General features: G+C 53.9%; 1 non-coding gene across 1 annotated transcript in view; it reads left to right on the top strand.

The window, feature by feature from the left end:
* The first annotated feature begins 5943 nt into the window (after positions 1–5943).
* LOC126127790 (small subunit ribosomal RNA) overlaps positions 5944–6187 on the top strand; it is a 1909-nt gene continuing 1665 nt past the window's right edge. The window contains exon 1 of the ribosomal RNA XR_007527025.1: positions 5944–6187. This exon is cut by the window's right edge and continues 1665 nt beyond it. This is a non-coding gene — a ribosomal RNA (small subunit ribosomal RNA).

Below are 6187 nucleotides of genomic sequence, written 5' to 3'. Positions count from 1 at the left end.
ATGGGTGTCTATATTTCGATGTCGGGACTCGGAATCGTCTGTAGACGACTTAGGTACCGGGCGGGGTGTTGTACTCGGTAGAGCAGTTGCCACGCTGCGATCTGTTGAGACTCAGCCCTAGCTTGGGGGATTCGTCTTGTCGCGAGACGAGACCCCCGCGGCTGGGCGCCCTTGTAATTTGTTTCTTTGTGCTTGGCATCTCTGGGCGTATCGGTCCGGCTGGGCGCACCGCACCCAGGGCGCTGCATTGGGTGCGGCGGACGCGGGCGTATCGGTTTGCGGGCCCCTTGCCGCTGGCGTGGGTGCTGCGATGGGTGCCGCCTCCGTGCGCGCGGGGGAGGCGGCGGCGGCGGCCGGGCGCGTTGTGGTCCGCCGCGCTACAGCGTATCGCTTTGTCAGCCGGTGATGGGTGCCGGACGGGCGGTGTCGGCCCACCGGTCGGAGCGTCGCGTGGAGGCGGCGGTGTCGGGTGGGTGCCGTGCGGCGGTCGCGGTGCCCGGCAGGCAACGGTGAGTGTACGCCGGCGGGCGCGCGCGCTGTGTGGTAACGTAGCGTAGACCGCAGTACGGTGAACTCCGATACCTCTAAACTATGGATGTGAAATAAAATATAATAAGACATGATGCTCCGCAAGAAAATAGACTTGGGAAAGGGTGTGTCGTTGGCAAGTCCCCGGGGCGGTTAGTGTGTGTGGTGATAAGTCTGTAGGGCGCGATGTATGCTGTTTACATGTGTTTGGCGCGTGAGTGAATTATTATTAATGTGTGTTTTGAAGTCTGCAATTGGCTGTCCTTCGTTGAGGGCGTTTATCATTGTCATGTATCTACAACGAGTAATAGGAGGGTAGGAAAATATTCAGAAGTGTTCGTGCGTGAATAACGCATGGGCAACGATTCGCGCGCGCCCTCTGGTCCTGACATCAACGTCCACAATAAACAGACCATACCGCCCTCTATGGGACGACGCTGACACCGCCACCCACAGACACAACACAGCCATCTATGAGAATGTGACCAAACTACATTGCCGTCTGGCCCAGAAACGACACCTCCATCTACAGGAATCCAACGGAACTACACCAACCATACTGCCAAACCACAGCATCGCCATCTATGACAATGTGACGAAACCACATGCAATAGCCCCATCTACGCGAATCGGACGACACTACGTCCACCATGTCGCGCGCAACACGAAAACTAAATACCGCCATCTGCAAGTCTCCCGAAACATGACCTGCTGCACCGACGATACCGCCATCTATGAGACGCCACCCCGACTACGACATCGCTAGGTCCCACAGTACCCATTTTCCGACGCCACCCACAAAGCCTGCATAATCTGTCCACCACAGGAACCCGAACGCCAGTGCCTGCGTCGCACGAAGTAGTCAACCGACAATCACTCCACCCGCACCCGCACGTGCCCCACCCCAACCGCCGAAATCGCAACTCCAGCGGATGAACGGCGGACTCTTCCCGCACTCGTACGTTGCAATCCACCCCTATATCTTGCGTTTCACGAAGAGTTATATCCAATATGCCAAATTCCCGCTGTCCCTATACATGCTGTAAGTCTGTGCACACAATATGAACCACACATCAGCGAGACACTCTATCACACATTACTCTCTGCCTGTAACAGACACAGATACAATATGTAAGCACCAGCATGGACCAACGTCCGGTGCATCCTCTCCGCCACAGTACACCATCCACACTATGATAACCACACCAGGGGGTCCAATTCTAAAATAGAATATCCCACCCGTCCGACATCCACAATTGCTCAGATAAGCCACCAACACCCACACATGTCCTACACAGGGGTGCACCCAACACCACCACACTGCCTCCTGTTACGGCACAGAAACAATGGCAGGAATGAATCACACAGGTCTGCCGCTCCCTTGCCGCAACCACAGACGCGGCGCGCCTCCAGTCACGAGCGAAAAGCGCATCCTGACGAGACATAACTGCTGTGACATACTGAAGCTGCCTCAGACATTCACTTACAATGATCACTACCAACGAACCTCGGCCCCCCCCCCCCCCCAACACACTCTCTTACCACGTTGTGTACTGTAATCCAACCCATTTCGCACCTTAACCTAACCCATTTTGCACCTTAACTTAACCAAATTCGTAACGCAATTTGTACCGCAATGTAACGCAATGTGTACCGCAATGTAACGCAATGTGTACCGCAATGTAACGCAATGTGTACCGCAATGTACCGCAATGTGTACCGCAATGTACCGCAATGTGTACCGCAATGTGTAACGCAATGTGTAACGCAATGTGTACCGCAATGTGTACCGCAATGTGTAACGCAATGTGTACCGCAATGTGTAACGCAATGTGTACCGCAATGTGTAACGCAATGTGTACCGCAATGTAACGCAATCTGTACCGCAATGTAACGCAATTTGTACCGCAATGTAACGCAATTTGTACCGCAATGTAACGCAATTTGTACCGCAATGTAACGCAATTTGTACCGCAATGTAACGCAATTTGTACCGCAATGTAACGCAATTTGTACCGCAATGTAACGCAATTTGTACCGCAATGTAACGCAATTTGTACCGCAATGTAACGCAATTTGTACCGCAATGTAACGCAATTTGTACCGCAATGTACGCAATTTCTACCTTAACCTAACCCACGTTGTGCCTTAACCTAACCCACGTTGTGCCTTAACCTAACCCACGTTGTGCCTTAACCTAACCCACGTTGTGCCTTAACCTAACCCACGTTGTGCCTTAACCTAACCCACGTTGTGCCTTAACCTAACCCACGTTGTGCCTTAACCTAACCCACGTTGTGCCTTAACCTAACCCACGTTGTGCCTTAACCTAACCCACGTTGTGCCTTAACCTAACCCACGTTGTGCCTTAACCTAACCCACGTTGTGCCTTAACCTAACCCACGTTGTGCCTTAACCTAACCCACGTTGTGCCTTAACCTAACCCACGTTGTGCCTTAACCTAACCCAAGTTGTGCCTTAACCTAACCCAAGTTGTGCCTTAACCTAACCCAAGTTGTGCCTTAACCTAACCCAAGTTGTGCCTTAACCTAACCCAAGTTGTGCCTTAACCTAACCCAAGTTGTGCCTTAACCTAACCCAAGTTGTGCCTTAACCTAACCCAAGTTGTGCCTTAACCTAACCCACGTTGTGCCTTAACCTAACCCAAGTTGTGCCTTAACCTAACCCACGTTGTGCCTTAACCTAACCCACGTTGTGCCTTAACCTAACCCACGTTGTGCCTTAACCTAACCCACGTTGTGCCTTAACCTAACCCACGTTGTGCCTTAACCTAACCACGTTGTGCCTTAACCTAACCCACGTTGTGCCTTAACCTAACCCACGTTGTGCCTTAACCTAACCCACGTTGTGCCTTAACCTAACCCACGTTGTGCCTTAACCTAACCCACGTTGTGCCTTAACCTAACCCACGTTGTGCCTTAACCTAACCCACGTTGTGCCTTAACCTAACCCACGTTGTGCCTTAACCTAACCCACGTTGTGCCTTAACCTAACCCACGTTGTGCCTTAACCTAACCCACGTTGTGCCTTAACCTAACCCACAGTTGTGCCTTAACCTAACCCAAGTTGTGCCTTAACCCTAACCCAAGTTGTGCCTTAACCTAACCCAAGTTGTGCCTTAACCTAACCCAAGTTGTGCCTTAACCTAACCCAAGTTGTGCCTTAACCTAACCCAAGTTGTGCCTTAACCTAACCCAAGTTGTGCCTTAACCTAACCCAAGTTGTGCCTTAACCTAACCCAAGTTGTGCCTTAACCTAACCCACGTTGTGCCTTAACCTAACCCACGTTGTGCCTTAACCTAACCCACGTTGTGCCTTAACCTAACCCACGTTGTGCCTTAACCTAACCCACGTTGTGCCTTAACCTAACCCACGTTGTGCCTTAACCTAACCCACGTTGTGCCTTAACCTAACCCACGTTGTGCCTTAACCTAACCCACGTTGTGCCTTAACCTAACCCACGTTGTGCCTTAACCTAACCCACGTTGTGCCTTAACCTAACCCACGTTGTGCCTTAACCTAACCCACGTTGTGCCTTAACCTAACCCACGTTGTGCCTTAACCTAACCCACGTTGTGCCTTAACCTAACCCAAGTTGTGCCTTAACCTAACCCACGTTGTGCCTTAACCTAACCCAAGTTGTGCCTTAACCTGCTCTGTAATTGGCATATGACACGTTACATTAATCCAGTGTTGTCTAACCACAACCCTCTGAATATAGTTCGCTACTCGCACCGCCCACCCTCTTGTGTATCGTTTCATGTTCAACACTTCGCAAGTGTTGCTTACTTTTTACATGCTCCCGCTGTACACTGTAATGTGGACGACTGCAGGATGTACATCGCCCCCACCCTCCCCCCTGCCTTCGCACGCTGGTCGTTCAGGTGCTTGCGTGTTCAATGCCCTTCGCAGCTGTTCACTGGCATTCGCATGTCGAAGCGCTCAGTCTACGTCGTGGTACGGCCTGTGTCCACTGTCCGCTGATGTCGTAAGCTTAACCCTCACATTGTACTGCACATAGGTCCGTATGTACTGCATGATACGCTGTGGCACATGTGTGACCGTACAACGACTGCGCCCAACAACAGCGAACCATACGGTCCAAATGTTGTGCACTCAGCCACGTGCCGTCTCCCCATAACAGCTACATTGCAGTGTGGTACGCCATAGAGACGTGTGGGATTAACGGACGCCCTGGATGGCGATCAGCATGAGCCGTCTGTTGATGTAGTGGCGCGTGTATTCAAACGTAGTCGTCTCTTCTCACACAGTGTGATAGCATGGTGCACCGCGTTCCACATCTGCGACATGGTACAGATGCTGGTTGACAGTCGGTCTCGTAATGGACATCGCATACGTAGGGGGCCACCTCCCACGTGTTCTCTAGTCGTGCACATTTTGTTGCGTGTATGTGGGCAGACGTAGTGTGTCGTGACACCTAACAGACAGGTATGCAATAATCGTTGCATTTGCAAACTGGGATGGACGTCTACGTTTGCTGGTGACGTTACGCAAATGAACAACTGGTAAACCCATTGTGGTGCGGTTGTTGTTGCTGGAGGTAAATCAGTAAGGGCAAATCTGTGTGTGAAGCGATACGCGGCGGTGGCTGGGTGGGACCGTCCCCGGCCGGTGAGGGGGGGGCCGCCCGGCGTGCTGGCCGCGCGGTGCGTGGGCGCACGCGCTACAGCCGGCTGGTGGGGGCGCCCAGTGGCAGGCGCGCCGGCCGACGGACGCGGCAGGCGGCGCAGCTGCGCGCCGGGGCACCCTGCGCGCGGCGCCGGGCGGCCAAAGTGGGTCCTCGCGGGCCCGGTGCGAAGCGCGGTGGACATCTGCAGTGTGCTGGTCCGACTGAGGACTGTGTGCGTTGAGGATGCGCCGCCGCCCGGCACTCGGCGCCGCGACGCCGTCTGCTGCTCGGTCGCCCCAGCGGTTCTCGCTGGTGGTTTGTATCGCAGTTGTGCAGACGTGTTGGCACGTGCGCTGTGCTGGGAGAGTTCGCTTCGGCACCCACGTGGGGCCTTTGCCCTTCTGTGGCGCTGGCGTTGGAGCTGCCGGTCACCGTAGGTGGCGCGTGTTGTCTCCCGCCGGCAATGCCACGACAGCACGCTCCCGGGCCTCTGTCGGCAGCGGCAAGCTCAGTTGGGAGCACGGGTGGTCGCACCTAAAGCGTCTACTCGCCTAACTCCGGGCGATTGCGCCTCTCTCGAACCCGACCAAGTACTTAGGACGGCGCTGCGCGCCGCCGGGACCTGAGAGGGTTTCGAGGTGTATTGTGCAGGGGAGCTCAGCCTCCTCCTGTTTGCAGAATAATTGAGCGGACGCTTGCGTGTTCGCGCGGGCCCCTGGGACACACTCCCGGGCGGCCGGCTGCTCAGCTCTAGTTGACGCAGCTCCCTGGTTGATCCTGCCAGTAGTCATATGCTTGTCTCAAAGATTAAGCCATGCATGTCTCAGTACAAGCCGCATTAAGGTGAAACCGCGAATGGCTCATTAAATCAGTTATGGTTCCTTAGATCGTACCCACGTTACTTGGATAACTGTGGTAATTCTAGAGCTAATACATGCAAACAGAGTCCCGACCAGAGATGGAAGGGACGCTTTTATTAGATCAAAACCAATCGGTCGGCTCGTCCGG

Source organism: Schistocerca cancellata, unplaced genomic scaffold, assembly GCF_023864275.1.
Source record: "Schistocerca cancellata isolate TAMUIC-IGC-003103 unplaced genomic scaffold, iqSchCanc2.1 HiC_scaffold_499, whole genome shotgun sequence".
Classification (NCBI taxonomy): domain Eukaryota; kingdom Metazoa; phylum Arthropoda; class Insecta; order Orthoptera; family Acrididae; genus Schistocerca; species Schistocerca cancellata.
This window is presented reverse-complemented; position numbering and strand designations above follow the sequence as displayed.